This window comes from Aplysia californica, unplaced genomic scaffold (genome assembly GCF_000002075.1).
Source record: "Aplysia californica isolate F4 #8 unplaced genomic scaffold, AplCal3.0 scaffold00428, whole genome shotgun sequence".
Classification (NCBI taxonomy): domain Eukaryota; kingdom Metazoa; phylum Mollusca; class Gastropoda; order Aplysiida; family Aplysiidae; genus Aplysia; species Aplysia californica.
Window position 1 is genome coordinate 598727 of NW_004797698.1, and position 8861 is coordinate 607587.

Here is an 8861-nt window from a genome sequence, read left to right on the forward strand (position 1 = left end):
AAGAGAGAGAGAGAGAGAGAGAGAGAGAGAGAGAAAGGTGGAGAGAGAGGGAGAGAAAGAAACAAAGACAAAGAGAGAATCACCGGAATAGTTTATTTACCAAAGGTTTACCACTGGCGTCTTCCCAATTTCCCCACGAGTTGGAACGAGAGACTGAGTCTGCTATGACGTGGGCACACGAGAAATAGCGCAATCTTCCTCCTCATTACCTCCTCCTTCCCCCTCCCCCCTCTTTTCTTCGTCCCCTTATCCCGCCAACAGTATTCTAACTCCCCTACACATAAACACCTTCATTCGTTCAAACGCACGTCATCCTCTTATTTACGACTCCCATAATATGATTCAAACGAAACAAACCGAAACACTCAAGATAAAAAGAAGCGTTTTAGAAAAGAAAAAAAGAAACACATTAGATAAACATAATCAATTGTCTTATAAAATTTGGAAAAAGGGATTGTTAGGCCTGCTATGTAAGCCGACAAGCGGCAGCACATTTCTTGACCGACTCCAAGGCATCACGAAAAGGTTAGAAGGCATATTTGCTAAAAGCAATTCTGGCTGCACTAAGGACCTGCACCATGCATCAACATGGCTCATGCTTCATGTACAAGCCAGCAAATCCATGTACAATGATAAATCAGGCACGCCCTACAGATGAAACAAACCTATGGACGATTTCACCGAGGGACTAGAGTAGTGCGTGTCATCCAAAGCCAATGTGGAACAAATTTTACAATATCATTCTCTGAAGGTTCGTGACCTCATATTCCATGAACTCTGACGAAAGAATGACAGCTACCTACGAAGGATGCATTTTTCGTCTTAGATAAATGCCCCTGCTCATAGTAAAGCAACCGAACTGCAACTACCTTAAAAATTTGATAGTGGGTGGTTGGCGGGTGCTCCGGTGTGGTTTGCTTCTTCTTTCTTATCAAACATCTATCGTCCTTTTCTCCCCTTCTTCTTTTTTATGTTTGTTACTCTCTTGTAACACCTCTACTAATCTTCTGGCGCTCATATGACGTTGTGCAGTTGCGAGCGCCGTAAAACCTCTACTAAAACTAAACTTAAAACTATTTTAAAAAATTGGTCTCCGGTTTCTACCTCGTTTTCCCCTCGTTTCTTAATATCTGTTCAAATGCAGCTGCTATATGTGAAAGGCAAAAAGAAAAGAAAAGCTGGCAGAATTTTGCAGCGAGCTTCTGAATAAGCACTTTGAAGAAATGATGATAAGGCTAAACCAAATCGCGGAACGAGGGGTCGGTGGGGTTACTCCCCCAAAGATGCAAGGTTCTTTTGGGGTATGCAATTCGTGTATTACATTTTGCCTGCCTGCCTGCCTGCTTTGGGAGACAGCCAAATAGACTACATACTTACACAACAACGCTTCGGAGGCCCGGCGCTAGCATTTCTGAAAGATATCAAGGGACTACCATTTGACGAAGTGAGACATAAAGAACTATACAACATCCTAACAAATCTGAACATAGATGGAAAAGATCTAAGAATCCTGATAAATCTTTATTGGGAATAACAGGCAGCATCCATGGTCGACAACGAGCTCAGCGCATACAGACCAATCCGTGGAGGAGTACGATAAGGATACGTCCTATATCCAGATATCTTTAATGTATACTGCAGAATGATATTTCGTAACATCAGTGATATAGAAGGGGTCAAGGCAGGAGGCCACAACATTAACAAACTACAGTACGTTGATGATACAGTCTTTATAGCTGAGTCTAAGCTCCAAGAGATTCTAACTACACTAGAATGACGGAGAAAAGCGGAGAGAACAGCCTACTGCTGAAAGTCAAGAAAACGAAATGCATGGTGATGTCAAAAAGTGCTGACATCCCAGTGTGCAACATCACACGTGAGAACAAAAGACTGAAACAGGTGGACATCTTTAAATACCTTGGTTGCACAATTACACCAGATGAAAAAAAAGAAACATAAGAGAGAACACAAAAATAAAAAGTCTTAAAGAGTACGTTTGGTTAATATATTTGTATTGATGCGAGAGCTGGACTCTAAACTAAGACCCAGAAGGAAGACTGGAGGCCTCTGAAATGTGATTTTCAAGGAGAATACTCAGACTCCCATGGACAGAGAGGAATAGGACAGAGAAGAAATCAAAGAAGTGCTTTAAATGGCAGGTTGTGAACGATCTATATTCAAAACCATCAGAATTGAGATTCTTTAGCTACATAAATCGGTCAAACAGAATAGAGAAAATGCTGCTGTGGAAAGACAGAGGGACAGAAGAGCAGTGGAAGACAAAAAAACAACATACGCAGATGGCCTGAACAATATTGCAACGAATGGCACAAAGTGAAAATCCGAGCTGATCAAGAAGACAGAGAACAGGAAGGAATGGGGTACCATGATCGCCAATGCTTCCCCCAGACCTGATACTCGAAGAAGAAGAAGAAGAAAGTTATACAACTCCCACACAAGCACACGAAAGCTCTACCGCTCCTTCGTTTGTCTTTTAAAAGAAATAGAAGATACCAAATAATTAAGTGGGCCTATCTTTGACTAGCGTCTGCAGTGCAGCAGTTAGACGCTTCGCTGTTCCTCGTAAGAGACCCGAGTTCGATTCCTGAGTGGGAAGAAAATCTTTACCGCATATCTCTGACTTTCTCTTGGGATGTCGCATCCCTCTCAGCCGTAGTATGCCTTGACAGGCAGGGTCGGAACTCCGCCTCTTACATTACCTAAATTATGATGATGGGGGCATAAAAAAAAACCCAAGTCACATTTTATAAAAATGTATCTGACTAGCCTCAACACTAGATCCAGTTTACGTCTACAGGGTTTGAAAACGGAACACTTTAGATTCTAAGTTCTTATTTCATATTGTGCGCTCTGGGTGCTGACTAGTGCTGTGCCATTCTACATCGCCTCATCTCCCTGACGTCCGCTCTTCCTTAATATTTGCAACGAACGACACATCCGTCTTCGAGAGATATTGGAAGCGGAGGCTTCAGGCTAAAGGAGCACATCTCTGGCCAATGCTAGAGTACTTAAATTTTTTTAAATGTTAAAACATTTGTTTTTGATCATAATATAAGCAAATGTTTAACTTTATCCTTCCTTAAAAACCAAAACCTTTCACGATTTTGCTCAATTACTACGGAAACCTTTTATTTTACTATGGTGACATTTCTATTTGAAATGAATAATTGAAATTTTGACTCTGTTAATGAAAATAGCTTAGTAAAAAGTGAACATATTCTTATTGAACGATTAGGCCTATGTCCCTAAGTGGTGAACTTGTGATCTTACGATCATTCAGTTATTATTACGTTTCGGTAATTAGCTGTGGATTGTTTTGTAAATTCCAATAAAGCAGGGGAGATTACTTTCACTACTTCCCCTTCCCTACCGATCAGCTGTTTGGCCGTTGTCTGCTAAATCTTGTTCCCTCATCATGGCAAGTCAAATCAGATCTAGATCTAGTACCCATTCCACACTGATCTAATCTATCAGGTTGCGCTGGACCGACAATGTCCCCATGCTCCAATGCAGAGATGATCTCGTTAGCTGCAACTTCTGCCTTCCACTTTCTGGCTGTTTTGACATCTGGAGGTTTTCCACTGATCTCCTTATCCCTTGATTCTCTCAACATCAAAACGGTTCTAATCTTGCCTGCTTTGTAGATCTCCACGATTGACGTGAGAGGTAGTTGAAGCGCACCTCTATGTCTGTACAGGGATGACGTGTTAATGGTACGGGGTAGCCCCAGCCACTTCCTGATGTAGCTGTTACACTTTCTTTCGATCATCTCAACTCTTGACAAAGCAACTTCATACATTGTCAGTGGCCACGCCAATCTAGGGTAGAGGGCAAACTGTAGACACCATATCTTGTGCTTTCCTGGAAGCTTTGTCTGGTCAATTGCCTTCAGCCCATTTTCAGCCTGCGTCATGATTTCCACGCTTTGACTCCTATCAGACAGAGTTCCTGAGTACCAAAGCAAAGCGCATTTGCTACGTTCACGTGGGTACGCACTTTTCGAAAATACAGATGCACAAAGCAAAATATGAGCCAAACATTTGAACGAATGTACAACGCTTTTTCCCCCTTGTTCTTCCCTTGTTGTTACATTTCTTTAATTAATTCTGCTTTTCATTATCGGCTTTCTTTGCTTCTCTGGAGGAGTAAAATAGATGCATATTGATACAATAATGGTTATCTAGTGCTTGGAAGAAAAAGACAGGCAGACAAATCGGCAGGCAGACAAATAGGCATACAGACAAACAAGACAGACAGAAATAACAGAAGGATAGAAAGAAGTTAAGATATATGTACCAAAGGCGCTCTCCGACGCCACCCCTCGTATAATTAACGTAACGATCGCATTCGGCGCGCTCAACTGTTTCACCGCAACATAATTAATACCCTGTTCACCCCTTTGTGGTAGAGGTGGGCAAAATCCGGATAAATATCCGGATAATCGGATAATTCTCAATAAGACATTATCTGAATTCAGACTCTTAACTGTTCTTCCTGACCCGTTTGCCGAAGTGGGTGCATCTATTTGTTGAAGTTATACAAACCGATTTGTCTAAGTGGTTCTAACCCATTTGCCGAATCGGTTCATAACATATTACTTACCGAAGAGGTGCTTTAACATATTATCCGGATTTTGCTAAAGCGACTCTTTGCCCAGCCCTACTTTCTGGCCACTCTCATATAAGCAGTCAGTCACAAGCACTGTCATAACGTAGGCTAACGACTAGATTGCTTGAGTCACAGAATTCTACACTAAGTGTAGAATTCTGTGGGTTGAGTCTACCACCAAAAAAAAAGGGGGGGGGAGGGCGCGCTAACTCGTAATAAATTCTTGGCTTCCGTGAGAGCTTTTACTTTTCCCCCTTTTGTCGCTCCATACTCAGGTCATGTCATGATTTCCTCTCCACGAAATAATAGACAAAGACTGCCACATTTGAAACCAATTAATACATAAATTCGTTGTATTTGTATTGTCATCTCTTCTGTTTGTATTTTCACATCTTTAGTTAAAATTGCAGTAGAAAAATATTGAAATCATTATTCCCACGTGCGTTTGAAAATTGTGAATACGTTTTGTCCAAAGTGGAAATAAAGTTATTTAATGAGATAATCGGATAATCTAATATGTTCTCGATTATTTTGGCAGGTGAACATACAATTATGATTTCAGGATTCGTTTTCATTCACAACTGAGTGATGCGCCTCGAATAAAAAGGTTTGTTAATTATGCTCCTATTATGACAGACTTTTTGTGTGTGACCTCATTTCTACCTGGGTTTTTTTTGGGGGGGGGGTTTGTTTTGTTTTTGTTTTTGTCTCACTTTGATTACCCTTTAAAACAAATCAGCCTTCGCCCCTGGCACTTACATGATCTCACTGTGTTGCAAGTGCCGTAAAACTCTCACTAAAATTAAAGAATACTTGTAGTTCTAAAACTGGAGACAGCATTAGCAAAGATAATAACAGCACTGATACAAAGTGATACAGAAATCTAGAAAGTAAATGAAACAAAACGTTAGCACCCACGCCCCTGTCACAAAAAAAACAACAAAACCAATTCGAGTAGCTTTAACAAACTCAGAAGCACAACAAACAACAACAACAACAACAACAACAACCCACAAAAGCAATAGTAAAAACAGTAAAACCAGCCCCTTTTCCAGAAAAAAGCAAAAAAGCATCCCAACAAAAACATTTAGATCTAGAACAATTTTTGCAACACCTCCTCGATAAATGCCACTTGTGTTTAGCTGTATGTATCACCCGCCGCCCCAGACTCTGATGTTCCCTCAGATCCTGTTTATTGTGTCAGATGGAGGAAATGGTGGCCCGGGGCCAGATGCTGGCTCAACACTTCGTGTGTCGGGAACACGAGCTGTACACATATTGCTTTTGTCAGGTACACAAAGGTGATGTGTAGGAAGACATTACGCAGAAGTGGGAAAATGAGACAGAGAGAGCGCTGTTGGGATGTTTTGTCACGGGAGTGCCACATTCAGAGATATTATTGGCTCTGCTACTAGATGGATGGATCGATGGATACAGACAAAACGCCAAAAAAATACATGTAGATGACCAGACAGACAAACAGACAGACAGGCATACAGACAGATAGACACACACACGCAGGCGGGCGGGCGGGCGGGCAGGCGGGCAGGCGGGCAGGCGGGAAGGCAGGCAGGTAGATAGATAGATCTATAGATCGATAGATCGATAGATAGATAGATCGATAGATAGATAGATAGATAGATAGATAGATAGATAGATAGATAGATAGATAGATAGATAAATAGATAGATAGATAATGAACATAAGTTCTAATAAGAGCATCATTTTCATTTTCTTCTCTTTTAATGTTTTCAACGTTTTTTTCCAAACCGCAAGTCTTTATAATAATAATAATTGCATTTATATAGCGCATATCCATGCTCAAGAGCTTGCTCTATGCGCTTTACAACTATTATTACCCCAGCAGACCCTCTGAGAACACTCAGAAACATTCTCAGCTTCCGCGGAAGCATACAGTGCAAGCTGCGGATTTCACGCGCTCAAACACTATCAAACTGACAAGATCTTTCACTGTCTATAGCTGGGCACCCATTTCCACCTGCGGTGGAGTGAGGAAAATTTGTGCAAAGTGCCTTTCCCAAGGACACAACGTCGGTTCCCTGACGGGATTCGAACCCACGACCTTACGGTTGCGAGTCCGAGAGCCTAACGACTAGGCCACCGACGTCACAAAGACACAAGACCAAGGCACCGTCAATCCCAACACTAAGAGAGGCAGGGCAGGATGCATTGGGTCAAAATGGCGGGATGGTTGAGCGGCGCTACTGCATGGTCCGTCCTATATTACTTGTATTTCTTTCTGTTCTCGATATTAATATAATAAATGTGTTTCTGTCTGCTTGTCCTGTCTCGCTGTTTCCTGGCGCAAAACGGACGTTACTCATTGTTCATGTTCTTTTCTGTACTCAGAGAAACACAGATGGCCAAAATCACTCTGTTCTGGGGAACCAGGACGCCCTCCATTCCTCAGAACTCACATTATCCTTGTCTGATGTGCACCTGAAAATGTGTGTGTGAGTTAGGTGCGCACCGGTGCAGTTTGTGTTGACGGGTCTTCCCACAGAACTGGGAAAACGAACAGAAGGTACAGCGGCAGAAATATTTTGTAAACTGAGAAATCGCATTTTTTTTAAAAAGGTAAACGTCTACTCTAAAATTCCCTTCGGAACTTACTACATCTACTACGTAGGCCTACACCCAGGGCCTCCACTCTCTGTGGGGCCTACATAAGAGCTGTGACGTCATGCTCGAAAGATGATTTTCACTTTTTCGATATAGGGAGGAAGGGGAGGGGGTGAAGTAAACCTGTATGAACCCCACCACCCCTTCCCTCCCTCTCCTCTCCCCGCAAAAAAATTAAAACCCACGCACAGGAATATAGATCTATGTACAGGGGGGTTGATTACAATGTGATTCATTCTGACGCATTGTATTTTTTTCCTTTTTCTTTTTATATTCAGAAGTGAGCGCCGCAAAACACAAACAAGACAAAGAGGACGTGGGCCAGATGGTTTGCCTTATGGATCGTTATATTTGACATTGAAGTGTCTTTTTGGCTCAATCGACTGTTCCTTTTCTTTCTCTTCCTTCGGCCTTGAAGCCATCCATTTCTTTCTTTTAAATCATCTAAAAATGCCAAGCTCTCTTTTTCTCTGAAGAGTATTTTTCCCAGATGTTTCGTTCTGTTGAAGCCAATTAGTACAGATATCCAAAAGTCTTCTCTCTCCACATTTAGCTCCCGACAGCAAGGCCGTCTGCATAAATATCACCCATCCAGCAGGTAACTGAAATCGTCCAGAAAAAGTCATTCATTGTTCCATCTGTCTTTTTCCAACTCTGTGAGTCTGACAAAGTGCACCAGCCCTGTCATTATGAGCGCTCATCACCGCACAGCTCTGTTGGGACATGCTGTGTACTGTGTTTACTCACTGTGTGTGGTATGTTATATCATATAGGAATGGTGGGCAGTGAGCAGTTCGCGGTAGGGGCTGGTCTTGAGGCGGCTACGTGTGAACTGTACACCAGTTCAAGGTAGGTTTCCATCATGTTGATGGTGATCCGAGGTAAATTTGATTGTGGCTCTGGCAGTTACATCTTCGCGAGGGGGGAAGAGGAGGAGAAGAAAAAAGGGAACGAGGAGGAGGGAGATAAGTCGGATGACGGACGACGACAAAGATGAGAAGGAAGAGAAGGAGGAAAAGAATTTTTGCAAGCGAAACACAACATGCTTTGAGATCACACTTACAACCCGCCTTCAAAAACGTGCACAGTGGGATTTGAGCATCGACATTTATCCTCACAGTCCGTTACCCTACGGTAAAACATATATTATAATGTAAAAGGCAAAAACAAATGGGCGTAATAACGTAAAAATGAACTAACAAAAAACAAAAACAAAATCCAACAAAAACACAAAACATTATAAACCGAAAAAAGATATAAAAGAATGTGAGATGTAAAGACGTACGAAGTAAAAGATGTAAACTGTATAGGCGTCCAAGTAGATGAAGTAGATCTAAAGTAAATTATTAATGAAGTTGCAGTAAGCCCAATTAATAGAAGAAAATCACACAATTTTTCTTGGGTTTAAAATTGTATTTTTAAAATTAAATTTTCGCATTATATAAAAGGTAAAGACATAAAGAAGCTTTTGAGTTTTAGTAAAGAGAACCACGGGGCTCTCGTGGCCTAGAGGTTAAGGTGTTGGCCTCTCATTCAAAGGTCCCGGGTTCGAATCCGGGTAGCGACCGAAAAATTTTCTTCTCTAAAAT

The 8861-nt window shown here is 41.7% G+C and overlaps 1 protein-coding gene across 1 annotated transcript in view; it reads right to left on the minus strand.

Moving 5' to 3' along the window:
• LOC101847205 (probable calcium-binding protein CML34) overlaps positions 1–8861 on the minus strand; it is a 29055-nt gene that overhangs the window by 10528 nt on the left and 9666 nt on the right. The gene's annotated exons all lie outside the window — the stretch shown is intronic.